We start from the raw sequence: 22,130 nt of genomic DNA on the forward strand, positions 1-22,130 counted from the left end.
TTCCGCTGGCTGCAAACATCGGCCGCTTTAACAGTTCACAGTTTTTGTGACTGATTTGGTTGATACCACAGATATAGATGCAGGAGAGGTAGATAGATAAGGGCTCTGATTTTTGTAATAGACAATGCGGTAACGCCACCAATGCCACCCGCCACCATTCAACAAAGTGGTCAGCAATGAAAAATGATACCGAGCGGATCAGAATACCTTAAATTCTATTAATTTACATTGCTGCTGCAACTCAATACTATGACCCTTGAGTTTCTTCAAATCAGATGTGTTGGTCCTGGATAATTTAAATGAATCTCGGGAATGTATTATTTCCAAAGATCCAACAATCAATGTTGTATATCGCTGATTGATCCTAATTATTTGGTGAGGAATACAGTTGATTGATAATTTTAATAATATGTCAATAATAATACGATAGTACGTCCAGAAAGTGAGTTCCGTTTCAATTTATATCCACTGCAGTGCTGCGATCGCAGTTCCGTACATGCACGGTAGACGCTCTGTATCAAGGAGAAGAAACGTGCGCCATTTGGAGATCGCTGTCAGCCACGTACGATTTGTTGTGCTTGTTTACAATGTCGGTGTTGATTGAAAATTTCGCCGCTTGTGAAATCAGGTCTGTGATTCGTTTTCTGAATGCAAGGAAAGTGAAACCAAGTGAAATTTATCGGCAAATTTGCGATGTTTATGGACAAAGTGCGATGAGTGATTCAATGGTGAGAAGATGGGTCCGACAGTTCAATGACGGACGTAGTGATGTGCACGATGAAGAACAAAGTGGGCGTCCATCTTTGGTTACAGAAGAACTGGTTCACGCGATTGATGACAAGATCCATGAAAACCGAAGGTTTACAATTATTGCTCTCGAGATGGAATTTCTCCAAATTTCATGATCACTAATGCATCCGGAAAACTGGAATTTTGTAAACTTTGCTCACGTTGGGTACCAAAGATTCTTACTGAGCAACACAAAACAAAACGGATGGGTTGTGCACTTCAGTTTTTGACCCGTTATGCTGGAAGCGGCGAAGAATGTCTGACACAGATATTCACAGGAGATGAAACTTCGGTTTCTTACGACACTCCTGAAAGTAAGCGGCAATCAATGGAATGGAGGCTAACTTCATCCCCAGCAAAGGTTAAGCAGAAGCAAATCTTGACCCTTTGCTGTCAAAAGGTGTTGTTTTTCTCCATGACAACGCACAACCACACGCTGCAAATGTGAAGAAAAACCTTCTACAGGGATTTGGCTGGAACGTGTTCGACCATCCTCCTCACACCCCTGACCTCTCTCCTAGCGTCTTTCATCTGTTCTTACATCTCAAGTCTTTCCTTGGCGGTTAACAATTTAACAATGACGACGAGCTGAAAGAAACTGTTTCCAACTGGTTGAAGACACAGGTGGCAAATTTCTATGAAGAAGGTTTACAAAAACTTGTGCCACGCTTTGACAAATGTCTGCAAAATTTCGGTAGTTATGTGGAAAAGTAGTTTAAGAGTTGTAGAATTTTGTGCAATAAATAAATTTCCTGTATCTGTACACAATTTAATTTTATTACCAAATGGAACTTACTTTCTGGACCTACCACGTAATAATAAAATAGAATAGAACAAGATTGGTCATAGAGATAGGATAATAAATATAGGGTACACCATTCAATAAACACAAAAAAAATATAATTACATGAAAAATCAACAAGCGATTAATAAAAAATATAAAGCAAAAAATATAAATATGATATGAGAATGAATCTTATAAGAGATTATTTCGAATAACTGGCAAAATCGCTTGATGGGAAGATTTTATAGGTCTCTAGCAAACAGCTACTTTGTTATTGCCGGGTGCGATATCAACAAGTGAGAGATTAGATAATAATGGGTATCCTGGCTACAATTCAAACAGCCAAATAGAAAATAATTCTATTGCTATTTATTTGATCATATGAAATAATGAATTTTTGAGGTTAGGCTCTATAATACTCATCGGTCGGCAACCTAAATAATCGGTCAAGCTGTATAATTTGAAATTTAGCCAGACACCTATGGCAAATTTAGTTGTAAACAAATAGCATTCACTTAAGATGTAACCAGAGGATTTGGTAACCACATGGCATGTTATTGTTAAAGGAGAAACAATTTGATAAACATAGAAATATGTCAAATGAGCATGTACAAAATATTGAAAATAAATAAAAATATTAAGGAAGTATATTCTATTAGGTGCATGGATACATTTGTAATTTTGTAATAATCCAATCAAAATGCAGTAACTGACTGGCGGTAAAAGCGAGTCGATTCAAAAATAAATCTCATAATTTATATGAATGATAAGAATTTGTAAGTTATCACTACTCAGTTCATGTACCAGATGTAATTTGAGTGATTATAAAATATAACGTGTAATATTCATGTAATAACCTAGCAGATTGACACAGACTATTTTGATAATGTAATGGCATAGTAGTTGAATATTCAAATAATATGTAAAATTGGAATATGGAAGTATGATCGTAGAGAATAGAGGAGATGAGAGCCCACTTGCTTGCCAGAGGTCACCAGGAACAGCCACCAATTTTACAGAGCACAAGTCCGGAATACAAGACGTCAGAAGAATTCAGATTGTCATCATCATCTTGTGAATTTCAACATGTGAGTTATATAGTTAAAAAGAAATATATCAAGGGCACCCTCAGTGCTTCGAGTGAAACAAGATTCATGAAGCTAGCTCGTCGAAAGGTTATTCAAATATTGAAATTAATATCAAACTTGCACAAGTCTTGAAACGTAAAAAGGGATTTCTATTAATCAAGAACGATATATCAGATTTACATGTTTAAGTATGCACAGATAAAATATTCAAATTTTGATGTTATAATTTATATGCTCAGTCAATCATTCTTCTTTTAGTAAACTATAAAGATATAAATGAAGCTCATGTTCACTGGATAAATTGATTAATCTAATTTCCACCAGAGGCTGAACCTCAAGCCCTGAGAAATACATATAAATATATTTGAGATTTATAATTCATAATTAGTCATTTATATTAATTTGGGAAGAGAGTATTTAAGATTTTATTCGACAAGCAACAGCAGGTAGATAATTGAGCTGCATAATTCAAATGCATATGATTGATGATTTAAGAAGCACATGGTAACTTTCTGTGCTAGAAGCAAAACCAAATAAGTGAGCTGTCTGTGATATTTTTCGATATATATATATATATATATATATATATATATATATTATATATATATATATATATATTTGTTCTTATTTTTTCATACTTGTTGCCCTATACATTTATTTATTTGTTAATATTTTGTGTAATATATTTGTGTCAATATTTGATGGTGTATCCTTTATTTATTCCCCTATCTCCATGCATGACCAATCTCGTTATAATCTATCTAGTTACCAGTATTGAAAAATTATTAAGATGAACATTACCAGCCAACTATATTCTTCACTGGATAAGTTGGGGAAAGCAGTGATATACAGCATTGATTATCAAATCTTTGGAAATAATATGTTCCAGAGATTTAAGTAAATTATCCAGTAACAGCAAATCTGATTTGAAGAATCTCAGAGTCATAGTATTAAGTGGCAGCAACATAAATTATTGCATCTGCATTTGCGGAATTCAACAAATCAGTCACAGAAATTGTGGACTGTTGGAGTAGCCGACATCAGTAACCAGCAAGAGCAGAGAACTGCGGGAGCTCCTGGGAGAGCCAGTGAGAAATTTATATTATTACTATTCTAGGAACCACAAAAAGGGTTATATATATCTTATAATTCATGCTCTACCGACTGCAGCCGAGCAGGGCAACACGTTACTGGAAGAAATAACGTGACATAAACATGTCACCCAACATGGATGGCCATGCATGCGCCATAAACATGGTGCATTCAACGTGGGACTGGTGATGAGAACAAAGCTCATAAAATCACATTATTGAGTATAAATCAGGGCTGTATATCGCTGATAAGTATAGACAAGTCAATACAGATTGAGATTTTTTGTGAATGGATGATAGGCAATGAGATTTTACTTGTGACTGCAAGCGAAGTAAAAAACTATTTTGGGGAATCAATAGCTTTAAGCAAAGAAGAAATTATTTTTATAAATTTCATTATTGTTGAAACTATATTCTAGAATATTGTATGAGCCTAAATTGCCGAATTTCATCAAGTCACTAATAAGTTAAATATAAGCCAGTTTGAAAATATTATAGGCTACAATCAATAAGCTAGTCGGAAATTGACTTTTGATCTCATTTAGTATAGTATTATTTGTAAAAGAAGGCTGTATAGCAATAAATACAGGCATACAGAAAACATTGACAAATATAAATCAGTCATAAAATTCAAATTAATGAATACCTGTCATCCTTGGTTTGAAAACTTTCTAACACTCAACACTTGTAAATTCTGTCTTGTGGACCACTATAAATGCCTTGTTAGCCAAACTTTCACTTTCTCAAATTTTTGACACATTATCCTTTTAAAATGAGTCTCTCTTCATCAGTGCAAAGTGATGTAGCAGACACACTGCCGACATTGGAAGTAGCGGTAGTCGACGCTGAGGGGGTGTGATGGAGTCCACTTCCCAGATATCTCCAGTCACCGCCATGAATCCTGGGAACAGTGATAAATCATCAAATATCTCTCAAGGAGCAAGAAGGAGGATTATGTTGGAGGGGATTCTCAAGTCATTTACTAACAGAAAGTTTAGGGAAAACAATGGCCAGAGTAAAGACGGATATAAAGGCCGAAATGAAGGAAGTGCAGGAATCATTGGAGGATACGTTGGTAAGGATGAGTGAGGAAACAGCGGGCACAATACAAGCGGTAGAACATAAGTTGGATGCTATTGACAGCAAGGTAGAAAGTGATAGGGAGGATTAAAATGTAATGATAGATTTTAAAATAGAAATACAGGAAAAAATTACAACAGGCTTAGCAGAGAGAAAAGATACAGTTACCTGTGAACTAAATGAAAGAATAGATAATTTAACAGTACAAAACACCTTGCAAATTCAGGAAATAGCAACAAGCATTGAAGCCGATTGCCAACAAGAAATCCAGAAACAAGTTGCAATTACTAACCAGAGTATGAATTCCACTATATTAGATAAAAACACTAGTACTATTGCAGCTATTCATAGTAAACAAACTAGTATGTGCACACAAATAAACCAATTAAGGAGTAATATTTATCAGAATGTAGAATCCTGTAAGTCTTTAGAAGGAGCTATCCAAGAGCAACATTCAACCTCAGTAAAGTTGAATCAGGAAATAGAAATCAATAGAACTACAAGTGATAAACAGTGGCAAATAACGCAGGATAAAGTAATAGAATTGGAAAATCAGGTCCAACAACAACCTCATAGAATTCAAACAGATAGTATCAATTCAACTGACATACTGAATAGACTAGGCAGATTTGATAACACCAATTGCCGCCTACAGCCAAAATCATTCATAGATCAAATAAAATTGGTACAATCCCCAACACCCACCTCTTGGAATATGTGACGACTCTGATTAACCAGCTTGCTGATTGCTGAACCCCTGTTGTTTTTCTGGAGTAGAGCACATGAGTTTTCGATGTTGGACGAATTTATTACAGCTATCCTGGAACAATATTGGGATAAAAATAGACGAATGGATACACTAGCCAATATTATATCTTGTGAATTTAATCCTAGGACAGACGACACATATATCAATTTTGTTACCACAATTCAAATTAAAAATGCACAGTTGGAAGAATCAAGTCTGAGTCAGAATGGCACTCGCTACACAGCCGATAACTGATTGCAAACATCTGATAAATCATTTATACAATATACAATCTGTGATGGCAATGTCAAACAACCGTTCAGATCAGTCATACACTCAAAATCAATATAATTCAAATGCTAATTAGTATGCCGGCTGATTCTATGAATAACCACAACTTGATCATCACTACAATACCCCACCACCAAGTATTGAAACTGACCATGGACCCAAAGAACACCGTAAACAGCAACCCCTATCAAGCCTACTATTGCCCCCTGAAAATTTATTACCGGAAAATACAAACGCCACACCCGCGCATCAATGGACCCCACTGCAGCATGCCAAGGACCCCATGGACGACCGAAAGGATGGCACCAGGAAGGACCGAAGGAACTAGCACCGCAAGGCCTGGAGATGGGAGGAACAGCACGTGACGACACTGCCCCCACAACCGTTTCAAGCATTGGCGGGACGCCAAGGATCTGAACGACAGTTGGAGAAAGGACACCCGGACACCAAACGACCGACATACTGAGACCGATGGCATACATCCTGGCATACATCCGAGGCATATACAGTTCAGGAAAGCTGCTTATCAATGTGACCGCTACTGGGAAATGAATAAATGGAATAACATTGCAACTAATGATGGCTACCTGAATGAAAACGATGGAGAGTACTGTGAGAAACTGATGGATGGAAAATGTTGTGTGGAATTAGAATAAATAAAGAGTAATCTAGTGAAAATAAAAGCACCTGATTGTTATCTATGGAAAGGATATGCTATGAAAGAGATATTTCATGTATTGGGTAACTGTATTATGATTGTTATTATGGCTGTGTTATTACTTAGAGTCTCTGTTAATAATGTGATGATGAGAGCTGTATTATTGCTAAAGGAGGTATTATTGTCAATTGGAAATCCTGCATTGTTGAATTGCTTATTGTTATGGTCATGATGATTAATAATAAATGTAAGTTGAAAATATCAAATGAGTATTATAGTGACAAACACAAAAATAGAGATGTAAGCGGTGGATGTATTTTTGAACCCTACACCACACCTGACATCATTTCTGCAACCGGTGACATATTTGTCTCTATTGAGTTAACCTTCCAAAATATGAAATATATAAGAATACATGTGGTTTGATAGTCATTCTTGCAGACTATACCACCGCTGGCCACCAATGTAAATGAAGGGGGTGTTGTTTCTTCTTTTCTATAATATTTGCTAAAGTTTACTGCTATCAATTAATCATCTACCGGTATTTGAATCCTTGATTGGTTGGGAGCTTTTAGTGGATTCGTTCATTCAAATGCAAAGATTATCATCATTGTAACCTTTTCTAGCAACTATAGTAACTACGAGCCAGGAACTTCAATGAAAAATACTTTTGAAATTTAACTTCAGGTCTATTGAACTCATTAACGAATCAATAGAAATCATGTCAAATTTTCCAGAATTACTCAGTAACTGATTCATAGAAAGAAGATATATTCAATTAATTCAATCTATACATTTTGGGAACCTGCTAACTTGCTGCATTTAGATTTGGGCCTCGGTCAATCTATGAAACTAAATTTTGAGCCTGATAAGGAAAACAACAAGAGTTTGGCACTCACCATTTCAACAATATTCAAACTTGGACTCTTCAGGAACACTCACATACGCTTTAATAAAACTCACTATACTTGAACTCACACGCACAAATAATTTTCTGATTCTACTCCTACTAACTCTATAAAATTTGGTTACCTATTCAACTAGATAAAAATTACTGATAAATGAAAACTTAACAATTTGTCCCTCTGAATGGGAAATGGGCCCAATCAGAGGACCGAGGCTCGCACAACGTTACATGTTTTCCCAGTTACGTCTCAATTCAAACTGTGGCTCTTTCACTGAAAATTATTCCCCCTCCATGAGCGTTGAGCATAACTTCAGTGGAAAAGCCAAAGCTGCAAAAAGGTCAATGCTCGTACAATTTTCAAACACAGTAGTTTTTTGACATGAAATTGAAACTGCATGAAAATTGCTTTAATTTTGACAACTAAGCAACAAGTTAGCAAATTCAAACAAGACAGAGTCAATTCTCACACTGAAAATGCAGGGTTCAACAAACAGTAAAATCGAAGTTCATTTCAGTTCAAAAACCTGAAAAATAATATAAGATACACAAAAACAACAACAATACTACCCTCTCAATATCACACTATTACAGAGACATGAAACCCAATGAGCTGATTAGACATAACAATGGATTGAATGGAACCAGATCAATGAATTAGACATAACAATGGATTGAATGGAACCAGATCAATGAATAGGTTGAAGAATATACAAGACACCGGGGCTTTGAGTCTGTGAAGATGAATTATCAATAGGACAGCCTCACCCATCAATAATCGATTTAGCAGATAGCCTAACCACCTACATCAATATCTACAAGCAGAAACACAAGAAGAAACCAAATAGCTATGAACATTTTACAAGCATTATCACAGAATTTTAAGCAAATTTGATAAGAAAATAAATAAACACAATATTATCAACAAAATACTGACCTGCCTAAATAAATTTGATATTGGAGTGTTGCCTTGTGTCACCAAATTCGATTTTTAATATGCCCAAGTGGATAGATACCTGCAAGAAACCTAGGAACTATTTCAAATCATATTTGGATATTTGGAATAAAATAAGATAATTACCTTTAAATGTGAAAATTGCAGAAGTTAGGTTAACTGGATCAAGTCAATAGCAAAATTGTGACGTAGGAATAGGAAATAGGAAATCGCAGACTAGCAAATGCCCAAAATTGTTCAAATGTGAAAATTGCAGGAGTTAGGTTAACTGGATCAAGTCAATATCAAAATTGTGACGTAGGAATAGGAAATAGGAAATCGTAGATTAGCAAATGCCTAATTGATCGAAGCCAATAGCTGTTATCAACCAGCTTATAGAAGATGAAATTAGTTTTTTGATTATTTATGTATTATCATTGTATCAATTAATGTTTATATATATTTATTTAGATGTTTCATATAATTATCATTATTATTATCTACATGTTGTTATCAAAGTGAAGCCAGTTACCAAATGAAGCCAAAACCAAGAACATAGCAAAACGAAAAATTGTACCTGTATCTAGAGAATATTATTGGAATAAGAGACCTAAAAATTGTGAATGATGTACAAGCCCAATAATGTTACTCGAATGTATTTAGAAAGAGATTTATTGTATAAGAATCGAGTGTTGTTGTTATGAGGAGAGTAAGTTGGTATCACTGCCGAGAGGCAGACTTTGAGAATGTTGTATTGTTGTTAGAGAAGGTAGAAATGGAATTTAGATGTTATATTTATGACATTTTTATGTTGATAAGGAGGAAAATGTTATTGTATTGATGAGAATTAGAGGGGCGTATGCAGAAAGAGTCTGCGAGTTGTTGTAAAGTTTTGAAAGTGTTTTTGGCGGATATTTTAGGTTAAGTTTATGTGTTAGAGGGAGAATTTGTCTTTAAAACATCATTGATTCTCAAAATATTTTGGATTCAAATTCGGGGGCATCTATATAAGAGATTATTTTGAATAACTGGCAAAATCGCTAAATAGAAAGATTTTATAGGACTCTAGCAAACAGCTGCTTTGTTATCGCTGGGTGTGATATCAACAAGTGAGAGATTAGATAATAATGGGTATCCTGGCTACAATTCGAACAGCCAAATAGAAAATAATTTTATTGCTATTTATTTTATTGAATAAAGTAATGAATTTTTGAGGTTAGGCTCTATAATACTTATTGGTCAGCAACCTAAATAATCGGTCAAGCTGTATAATTTGAAATTTAGCCAGAAACCTATGACAAATTTAGTTGTAAACAAATAGCATTCGCTTAAGATGTGACCAGAGGATTTGGTAACCACATGGCATGTTATTGTTAAAGGAGAAACAATTTGATAAACATAGAAATATGTCAAATGAGCATGTACAAAATATCAAAAATAAATAAAGATATTAAGGAAGTATATTCTATTAGGCGCATGGATACATTTGTAATTTTGGAATAAGCCAATCAAAATGCAGTAACTGACTGGCGGTAAAAGTGAGTCAATTCAAAAATAAACCTCATTATTTATATAAATGATAAGAATTTGTAAGTTATTCCACCTTTCATACTGTAATTTCCATGCCGAGTGGGCCCAAATATTCATTTATAAGCTGTCATGAAGCTATATTTATTATAGAGACATAATACATGTTGGTTTATATGTAGTGATTGGGGATTGACATTCCAACACATAAAAAACTATGTAAACAAAAGACATATATTTATTCATTACTATGATTATTATTATTACAAGCATGTGTATTGTTATATGTTTTTATACTTCTACTTTATTTTATAAAATCACGTCTAAGGTTCTGAAAATCATTAGCTACTCTTGAAGTTCACAAAATTAGTGTCAGCACAAGTTCTTTTGAATTGTTAAACCTATCTCGTTATTTAACAGATGTTTATCGTAATAGGTGAAATTATATTATTTATTTCATGTTTTTATGGAATCTAATAATAATTTAGATCAACTTACAATAAGGAATTTTACTCATTTGAAAGCTTTATAGTTGGATCTATTCCCACCATCCATCTGACGCATTTGTTATGTCACAGTATCTGACCAATCCTGAATTAGTATGTAAATTTGGAGAGCATTAATTTCTAAGAAGAAGCTCAGGTGGAAATTAGAAGGAGAGGACCCGAGGCCATTTTTTGGAAATCACCAGTGGGATACAGACCTGGTCCACATACTCAATTGTTTACAAGCTTTGATTCCTGTTTTAATGTAATTTAATCTTTGTTCCTTCTGTTTTAAAAGTTGTTCTGAAGTTCCTATAATAATCTGTGATATTATTTTTTGCAATTTCATTTAAATAAGCCCTGAAATTATAATAGTGAGGTCTGTTCAACGTTTTCGCCATGCGTGAAGGATCTAGCCGGAATGATATATTCTATGGCGGAATATATTTTGAATACAAAAACAGAAACAAAAGTCTATGTAAGTTGTTCAAACATATAACAGGGGATCCCCACTAATCTACGAAAATTATATAATTAATTATATTCGTCAATTTGGGAAAAGTCATGACTATAGATTCAAGGGTATCAAGTTATCATGAATGATTTTTATTTCAATAAGTCAATTTCAATATTCACGCTGTACTTAGCTGAAAGGTCTATTTCCTTAGGCGAAACCCAACCCTGAAATATTTTTATCTATTCATTTACTCTATTTTTGGATTATAATGTTGTATTAGCCTACTTGGCCTATCTAATTATGTATGTCTTATGACCCTTCCCAAGGGCTATCACTCATCTCAATTTAATCAATCAGAAATTATTAAATTTTCATACAGTACCTATCATTTGAAGATTCAACTTTGTTATCATTTAATATTCACTCATTTTCAGTTGGAAACTATATTTTGTATAATCTGTTCATCTGTCAATTCGATTTTTGCTATCCGAGAATCGTTTCCACAATATATTTATCTTTTTACTGCCCTGAATTTATTTCATTACACCTCCAAGTTCGTTCTTTCTCGACTGACACATATCGATCATGCAGGACACGACCTGCTTTACAGTAGTCAGATATTATTGAGTATCATACTTATTAATAGAACATTATTTCTTCTAGTGGTAGATGTTAGTCGATATTCATATCAAATAATAACACATTTTATTGGAGATATGATCCTCCCAAATCAAGTAAGGTCGACTGCCATCAACCTACCGCATCGAGGTGTATTGGATCCAGCATTAACAACTAGTTAATGCCACAAGGAGAGGTAAAAGGTTGCATAGACAGCATCAGAACTAAACTCGGTACTCGAAATATTTACTATTTTGGTTTGGCATTTTGCAATCTTATAACCTCTAGTATTTATCAGAGACCCGGTTCGCATAGATTTGCCATTTTTTCTGTTGTCATGTGCGGTCTAATACCTCTTCCAACTGTAACACAGGTACTAGAATCTGAGTATAGTATTTATTATTTGGAGATTGAACTCACTCAGAAACTTATATCTCTGTCTGATCCTAGCGACAGCATTGATCATAATAGGCAGATTCAAACTGAAATGCATTTTATTACTGAATTGAATTCAATTTTAATTCACTACATTCCCACCCACAATTTATTTGGAAATTTGGAACTTTACAGTCCCTACTTCGGCTACCTTTGAAGACCGCCAACCCATCGATTTAGCAAATTACTTTTTCCAATTAATCTTGGTCTGGCCAGAGAATTCGAATTGTAGCACCAGAATGCCAGACTGCAGTTCTGCCAATAGCAGGCTTGTGTTTGCGCCAGCGCAGACCATCCTGCTGCTTTGGCCTTGTCGTCCTAATCTAGTCTGTCTTGTTCCATCAGCCCGTCTTGTTGCAAGACCAAAATTGTGTTTGTCATGTAATTTTGATCGGAAATTTCTTGTAAATAATTGTTTGAGTGTCGTGTGTGTGAATTATGAATATAACAGCGTAGATAGTATTGAATTGAATCAATTCGAATCAGATTTGAATTTATAAAGAATCCAGTTTGAGAATTGTTCAAAACACAATGCATAGCCTGCAAGTTGAACGCGAAAAGGCGTTGGAAGCCAAAACCTGTCTTCTCCCAGATTTCATCCCATCCTGAACTTGAACAAAACACCTAATAAAGGTTTCAAAGGGCAAGTAGTCAAGATTGGAATAAATTTGGTGAGTTTTTGCTCTTTTTTATTGTTCATTATTGCAGAGTTTAACTGTACAAATAACCTGGCTCGAATTGAAGATTAAATTTTGCCCCTTGTTTGTATTTGATTATTTAAATAGTAAATTACAGTCCTCTGGTAGCTCTAGCCTGAGCTTTGTTCAGAACATTTTATGTTCCTGCCGAGCTGGGATGAATTTAAATTTGTAATTTGTTGAGTAATTCACACACATTGGATTTAAGCAGTTTCATATTTGTCTAATGTTGGCATGTTGAGAATGGTCTGATCCATGCTCAACTTAAGTTTGTTGTAGCCTTGTTCCAAGAGCAAGGTTTCTTGTCAATTTGTATTTGTCTGAAATTAAATTTATTTCAGTTAAAATTATAATTTCCTAAAACTAGGCTCATTGTGCTCGTTTTCAGGAATTTGTTTGTTTGTTGGAATTTGTGTTGTCCATTTTTTTGTTCATGTTAGTGAAGGTTAATCACCAGCATGATTTTGTTTGTTCAATTCAACAAGTTATCGTTTGTTTGTGAGTTGTTGGGAGAACATTATCTAATCATATAGTTTTGTCTTCAGCAATAACTTATTTTGTGAATTGATAATCAAAGTTTAACTTTGATAATTAACTAACTCGTGATTCTTCCTTTCATCTAGCTTTGAACTCATTCTTGTTTTATTGTCTGTTGTTTGTATTGTTGGGGCTGAATTGTTTTGTGTTTGAGTTCAAGATGGAGGAAAAATTACAGAAACATATCAGGGTGCATCGCGCTGAACTGGAACAGTTGTATGCCAGATTGCAAAGAATTTATGAACTGTCTAAAAATGTCTCTGATCCAAAAGTTGCTGAGCAATTTTCAATCTTGTATCCTCGGGTGTCTCAGACCATTTCGGATTATGGAAAGACAGAATTAGTGGTTAATGAGTTGGAACTTGAGTTGAATAAAGATCATGTTGTAGCATTCAACGACTCACATCTAGATCTGTTTCAGTATATTGAAGTAGCGGCTAACACTCTCAAACAGAAAGAGGCGACTGTCGCTATTGCTCAATCTTCGGCAGCTACAGCAGCTAGTTCACAGCCGGTCATGTCCGAGTTGGTACTGCCTAAAATCGACCTTCCGAAATTTGATGGGAACCAGACTCAATGGTCGGTGTTTTATGGACTATTTAAGGCATTGGTACATGACAACAAGAATTTGAACGATCAGCAGAAGGTCCAATATCTTGTAAGTAGACTTACTGGACAAGCAGCAAATATTTGTCGTCATTTGCCACCATTGGCTAACAATTATCAAATAATTTGGCAGGCATTATTGACCCGCTATAATGATCCATGGGCGCAAGTCGATGCCTATTTCAAAAAAATTTTTGAATTTCGTCCAATAAAATCAGAATCAAAGGCAGGTTGTATTGCGATTTTGGATGGGTTTTGCAGTTCAATCAATGCATTGAAGAGATTGCAACTCACTGATTTTTCAGACTCAATATTCCTCTATCATGGCTTGAGATTGCTGGATCCAAGTTCTCGTAGAAATTTTGAATCGGCCGTCCATGACAAGGCTCCAACTTATATCGATCATGTCAAGTTCATTGAAAAGCAAATTAAGACTCTTCCTTCTGATGAGAAACAGACTGAATCGTTTAATAAGAAGCACAAAAAGGATAATAAATCAAAGGTGTTTGTGGTTCAATCTAATGATTCATCTAACAATGCATCTAGTGAAAATCTCAATTGTCTGAAGTGCTCAAAACCGGGTCATCGGTTAGTAGATTGTGCAAGTTTCTTGAAAATGACTCCCTGGGATCATTATTGTTTGATTAAAGGAAAGTTTTGTTGTTTTCGTTGTCTTGATGTGGATCATTTGAGTAGAAATTGTCGTAGTAAAACTCAGTGTGCTCAATGTCGAGAATCTCATCATTCTTTATTGCACTCTTCCAGATCAAGTTCCAATGAAGGTGTTGCGTCCTCGTCGAACTCCAAGGCAGGTGGCACATCACCTATTAGTTGTTGTTCTACATCCAACAATGTAGAAAATTCGACCGTTGTGTTGTCGACCGTCACTGCACATTTTCGAGATTGTAATGATCAGCTTTGTGATGTTCGTTTCTTGGTTGACACCGGGAGTCAGTGTCATTTTGTTACAGCCAAATTGTGTTGGCGTTTGAGACTACCATTCCAGCCCATGAAAACCGTTGTTCGTGGATTCGGTGGTGGTACTAGTGAAGTTCGAGGTCATACTTGTGTGTCGATTCAGTCGAAGTTGGATCCTTTCGTCAAGTTTTCGATGGATGCCACAGTGGTAGATAAAATCATCAACAAATTGCCCTCTTGTGAAATCAACAGATCCAAACTTCATCATCTTGAAAATCTCACACTGGCTGACGACAAATTCTACCTTCCTAGTAGAATAGATGGCATCATTGGTGCGGAGTTAGTCCTTCACTTGCTACGTGGGAGTCCTAGTACAGGTGAATCACACGAATTGATGACTGTTAATAGTGTCTTTGGTCACATTCTGATGGGGGGAGCGCCGATTCTCACTTCAACAACAACTGTGTCGAATTGTTTTACAGCCATCTGCAGTCCATTCGTTAGTAGTCCATCGTTGGATAGTATTTTTGGGAGTTGGAATCGTGCCCTGCACCAAGCTGTCAACTGAAACCAGAAGAGTTGGAGTGTGAGGTAAATTTTCGGAAGTCTGTACATCGTGTGAATTCTGGTCGTTTTGTTGTTGCTTTGTCATTTGCGGAGCCGCCCAGAAGCTTGGGAGATTCGTATGCTGTCGCCGAACGCAGACTGCTGACTTTGGAGAGACGACTAGAGCTTGACAGCAATACTCGTATTTCATATCATGAAATATTGATCGATTACCTACGTCAGGGTCACATGTCATTTGTAGCAGATCAGACAGACCGAGGTGGTTACTACATACCGCATCACGCCATCAAGAAAGCAAGCAGCACTACCACGCCCATCCGAATTGTATTCGATGCTGGTTCCAGAACATCATCTGGTTTGTCATTGAACCAGGTTCTTCATGCTGGTCCCAAATTGCAGACTGACATTTTTGTTTTGTTAGTTAATTTTCGTTTTTTCCCAATCGCACTAACTACCGACATTAAACAAATGTATCAACAGATATTAGTGGAGGATTTCTGCCGTCGTTATCAGCGTGTATTGTGGAGATTTTCGCCGGAGGATCCAATCGAAATTTATCAGCTCAATTGTGTTGTTTTTGGTGTTTCAAGCTCTCCATATTTGGCGCTTCGCATCGTCCACCAGCTTGTAGAGGAGGATGGAAATCGTTATCCAGCAGCCAAGGCGAGAATACCAAGAGACATGTTCATGGACGACTTAGTCACATCTGTCGCCACAGATTTGGAGACCGCGGAGCTGTATCGTCAGTCCAAGCAGCTGTTTGAGGGGGGAGGTTTCTCGCTCACAAAGTGGACTTCAAATTCACCATTAATGTTGGAGAAATTCTCGGAGGAAGAGAAATCGTTTTCGTACAAGGATTTCGAAGCAGACAACTCCTTGGCTATCTTGGAATTGAATTGGCAACGTAGTACTGATCTGTTTCAGTTTTCAGTCAAGAGTGTTGAGGTCGTTGCTACGAAGCGTTCTATTCTGTCAGTGATGGCTCGTATCTATGATCCACTTGGTCTCTTGTCACCGTTTACATTATTTCTAAAGTGTCTTGTCCAGAAACTGTGGGAATTAGGAGTGGATTGGGACGAGAAGCCGCCTGAGTCTATAAGCACTCTTTGGGAGAGTTGTCAAAAAGAGTTGCCTCTATTGTTGAAATTTGCTGTTCCACGTCACGTTGGTTTGTTTCAGGATTCTTACATCAGTTTGATTGGTTTTTGTGACACATCATTGTCTGGTTTTGGTGCAGCTATCTATGTGAAGTCGCAGAAGGAGGGCGAGGAGCCAAGAGTTGTATTATTGTGTTCAAAGTCCAAGGTAGCACCATCTAAAGTTGCTTCAATACCTCGTTTGGAGTTGTGTGCGGCACTCTTGTTGGCAGAACTCATGAATCCAGTAGTCACTATTATTAGTGAACTTTGTCATGTGTCTCGTATTGTCACTCTGATTCCACAGTCACCTTGTGTTGGATTAATGCTCCCATCCGCGAAATGGCAAACTTTTGTTGGTAATTGCGTTGCAAAAATACAGGATTCTTGTATACAGGAGTGGATGCATGTTGCCGGAATTGAAAATCCCACTGACTGTTTGTCTAGAGGTTTATCACCAGTTGAGCTTGTGAACTTTCCGTTGTGGCTCTCAGGTCCATCATGGATAGCAGAGGATGAATGCGATTGGCCCGTCAAAACTCAAATGGGAGAGATCGTGGATCCACCGGAGGCGAAAAAACCGTCAGTGTTGACAGTCACAGAATCTCCTGATTGTAACAGCAATGCAATATATTCATTGATTGGTCGTTGTTCGGATTATGGTCGTCTTTTGAGAATTGTAATTCTTGTTCTCAAATTCTTACGAATCTTACCCCAATCAGAAGAATCGGATTTTGATGTTGCTGAGAGGTATCTATGTAAAGTGGTACAGAAGATACATTTTTCATCTGAATTTGTGCAATTAGAGAAGGGAGAAGATTGTTCTATGCACCTACGTCGCCTGTCTCCATTCATTGATAGAGGTGTGATTCACGTCGGCGGTCGTTTGTCTCATGCTGGACTTGAATATGAGACTTGTCATCAGATGATCTTACCAAAATCCGACGCTTTCGTATCGATGTTAATTGATTATCATCACAAGAAGAATTGTCATGCTGGTCCTTCGTTATTGTTGTCCTTGATCAGACAGAAATTCTGGATACTGTCTGTTCGCTCTTTTATTTGTATGTGTGTCTCTAAGTGTAATCGTTGTTTCCGTATTCGACCTAGTAACAAAATTATATCCACTCCCAACTCAATAGTTGTTGTGATTGTTGCATTTTTTTCTTTTGTATTGTTTTTTGGTGTTGGTGTTTTGTTCTTCTTGGCATGTCTGGATTTTTCCTTTCCTTGGTTTTCTTTTCAGTTTTGTAACTTGGCTGAAAAATAGTTTTTCAGAGGCGGGGGTATGGTCTGGCCAGAGAATTCGAATTGTAGCGCCAGAATGCCAGACTGCAGTTCTGCCAATAGCAGGCTTGTGTTTGCGCCAGCGCAGACCGTCCTGCTGCTTTGGCCTTGTCGTCCTAATCTAGTCTGTCTTGTTTTGTCAGCACGTCATGTTGCAAGACCAAAATTGTGTTTGTCATGTAATTTCGATCAGAAATTTCTTGTAAATAATTGTTTGAGTGTTGTGTGTGTGAATTATGAATATAACAGCGTAGATAGTATTGAATTGAATCAATTCGAATCAGATTTGAATTTATAAAGAATCCAGTTTGAGCTTGTTCAAAACACAGTGCATAGCCTGCAAGTTGAACGTGGAAAGGCAGCCCGGAAGCAAAAACCTGTCTTCTCCCAGATTTCATCCCACCCTGAACCTGACCAAAACACCTAATAAAGGCTTCAAAGGGCAAGTAGTCAAGATTGGAATAAATTTGGTGAGTTTTTGCTCTTTTTTATTGTTCATTAATGCAGAGTTTAACTGTACAAATAACCTGGCTCAAATTGAAGATTAAATTTTGCCCCTTGTTTGTATTTGATTATTTAAATAGTAAATTACAGTCCTCTGGTAGCTCTAGCCTGAGCTTTGTTCAGAACAAATCTTGTCTATATACCGTTCACCCTGCCTAGATCCTCTGAACTCAGTGACATCTATGCTTTAGCAGAACGAATGAAAGTCAACCTAACCTATAATTACGAAGTACAGATTCATTACCTCAAATTTCCCAACTGTTTATTTAGTTTTTCAATTCAATTCCTCCAATTACTATTTTTTATTTAGTGCACATTCATGCTCCTTCACGGAGCAGTATGTGACAATGTTAAATTTGGAAATCTTCTGAGAATCGAATTGAAGAGTTTCTCACATAATGTAACTGCACAAAACGTTGAATTAACATGCAATGCAAATGGTTGCACGAATAAACAATGATACTTATTGATCTTATATTCATATAAATTGAAAATGTTATCTACACAGACAAACAAAAACAATATGAAGAAATAACACAAAAAAACTTAAACAAGTCGAATAACAAAACAGAGCAAAAAAATAACAAAAATTAACAAAGCAAAAAATGTCTGAGATATATTGTAAACCAACTCAGTATTAATATTATCAGCATTAAGATTAGTATTAGTATCATTGTTAAACATATAATATTGTAAATGATGAGTATTATCATAGATGAAGGATAAGCATAAGTAACTATAACTTTATTTTAGTAAGCATAACTATATTTCTTGTCTCTGGTATTATTTACATGTTTATATTTTTGTTATTATCATCATTAGCCACACTAATAAAAATGAATTGTTGAATGAGAAAGTAAAATGATTGAAGATAAACACAGCCTTCAAACTGAAATCAAATTGAGAGAAATAGAAAAACCTGCAATTGAGATAATCAATTAGAGAGATGAAACATGAGGGAGAAATGAAGAATAGAGCCAAACACATAGTGAACACACGAAAGAGAAAGGAAGAGGTACACAATTAAATTGACAAGGTAGTCTAGAGAATAATTGATAAACACATTTATAAAAATTGCCAACATTAATAATAATCGAAATGGAAGAAATCATGGACCAAACTGTGTGAGTCCAAAATTTAACATGAAGAAGATTGCTCAAATTGTGAAATTAGTCTTCAGGAATTGTCATTGCAAACTTATGTGGCATCACAGATGTTGTTATGTTGGTGATGTTGGGGTACAGGCCAGCAAATTTAGTATTGCATCTTATTGAATAATATAGGATTTTTTTTAGGTGAGTGGGGCTTCTTGCCCACTTCACTAATTATTGTTTTTTTTTTTTAAGATTACGTCCTAAAGACTCCAGTCATGGAGTATAAGACAAGTCATGTTATTACATAATAATTCTAACACTAAGTTGTTCAACCTAGTTTAGGTTTGAAAGGAATTCTTGTACACTATAAAAAGCTCTATCAACTAAATATTTTTTAATTTTTTTTTTGAAAATCTTCAAATCATCATTACTTTTCAAGATTTGAGGTAGCTTGTTATAAAATTTCCTACCAATATAATCTGGTTTTTGTTCAAATAACCTACTATTGTGACCCATTATATGATAATCTGCTCTGTATCGCGTATTATACTCATGAACATCTGAATTCTGGATCACACCACTCGTTTTCACATGCATTACAACTTCATATACATACAAAGATGGCACAGTTAATAGACCAAGCTTTTCAAATAAAGGCCTACAAGAGTCTAACCTATTCACTTTCTCTATACATCTGAGTGCCTTCTTTTGAATCTTAAACACCCTGTCCATATTTTGTTGAGATGAATTACCCCTACTAAAATAGCATAACTAATATGAGATAGTATAAGTCCATGGTAAGCAGTTAACAGTAGTTTTTTATCATTCAGCCTAGCAAGCTGCCGCAGGACAAATACCCCAGATGATATCTTATTACATATCCTCTCAATGTAAGGATGCCATGTTAATTTCCTGTCCAATAGAATTCCCAAGAATGCTACTTTCTCTTCTTGGTCTAATTCATTTTCCTCTACAAACACATTTATTTTCTCTATCCTCTACTGAATTATATTTACTTTTGAATTGTAGGAATTGACATTTCTTACTATTTATTGTTAATTGCCTTTGCTTCAAGAATTGGACAATTGACTGTACTCCAGTAAAAGCATTTATTTCTAGACTATCTAATAAATAATTGCTGTGTCATCAGAAAACAACAGAGCTCTGTGATCTTTTAACCCTTTTGGTAATTGACCTCCAGTTTTTGAGATTTAATTTTTACTATTTCATTCCCATCCACCTTGGTAAGCTCAACACACTGGTTTCTACCTATGAGATATGATTCAAACCATTTTAGTTCTATACCATTCACACCTACAGTTTTTAGTATTTCCAATAATATTCTATGGTTCACACAATCAAAAGCTTTGGATAAATCAAGAAATATTTGCGGCTGCCTTCTCACCTGAATCTATTATATCTATTAGTCTTTCAACAAGGAATACTATTGCAGTCTTAGTAGATTTCCCTTTCTGGAACCCATGCTTTTCATCACATATGAAATTAATTTCTTCCAGGTGCATCAATAGCCTATTTAAAACTACTCTCTCAAAAATTTCACTTATTACATTTAGAATACTAATGGGTCTATAATTTTCAACTCTTTCAGAATCACCGCTCTTGAAAATTGGCAAAATTTTTCTTGTTTCAGATCATCAGGAAATACCCTGCTCTAGTGAAGTATTAAGGAGATGCAATAAAGGGTCCAGTAATTCATTTTCACATTCTTTTAAAATTTTGCTTGAGACCCCATCCAATCCTACTGTTTTTTTTGTTATTCAAATTTTTTATTATTCTTGACAACTCATCTCTTGATAATGGATGAAATTTAAATACCTTTTCAATTGGCTTAGCATTTAATGTAGTTGTATTATAAGTATTAGTGTTCAGTGACTTTTGGAGATTATATGCAACCTGTTGATAATACTTATTGAAAAAGTTACAAATGTCTATACTATCATCCATATAATTTCCATGTTCATCGATTATCCTAGGGACATTAGTAACTGTATCTTTTTGAGCTGCTCTCCTATTTCTATTAATTAATAATAATAATAATAATAATAATAATAATAATAATAATAATTTGTTTTATTGACCAATAAATACATTTGTACAGTACATTTCAGGCCTCGTCAAAAGTTCAAGATTACATGATGTAAGTCACTAGCATAAATACATTTTTCGTCAACATCTTATTCTTAATAAAACTTGAATGAACATTTTCAATAACATCAGTAGGTATAGCAAAATATTTCGAAACATTACATTTACACAGCATATAGATAAATTCTATTCGTAATGCAATTCGTAATATATTAAAAGAGAAACACAAAGACTAACACTACAACTAGTACTACTATATAAAGTCATAACATAGTAATCACAATACTATTCTTACAATGTAAGTTACATTTTTATTCTAAGTAGAAAACGTTATATGCTATCAATTAAAAACTCTTCAGTAGAGTAGTAAGCCTTTTCTTTTAGCATTTGTGAAATGGCAACTTTAAATTTTTCTTGAGGCAGGTTCTTAACTTCAATTGGTAGTTTATTGTAAAATAACAACTGTAAATAGGGGTAGCTTTTCATGCTCTTACTCAATCTGAGATTTGGTTTCATAAATTTTTTCCCTATTCCTAGTATTGTAAGCATGATATTCATTATGTTTGTGAAAGTTGTTAGAATTCTTCTTTACACTTATCAAATTGGAATATATATATAGAGATGGCAGAGTCAGTATACCCAGTTTGATGAAGTGAGGCTTGCAAGTTTCTCTTGGGGAAAGGTTCAAAATAGCTCTAACTGCCCTTTTCTGCCATATGAAAACTTTTTTATGGGTTGGGCAATTGCCCCACATTCTTATCCCATAACTAAGATGAGAATGGAAAAGT

This window comes from Nilaparvata lugens, chromosome 6 (genome assembly GCF_014356525.2).
Source record: "Nilaparvata lugens isolate BPH chromosome 6, ASM1435652v1, whole genome shotgun sequence".
Lineage (NCBI taxonomy): Eukaryota > Metazoa > Arthropoda > Insecta > Hemiptera > Delphacidae > Nilaparvata > Nilaparvata lugens.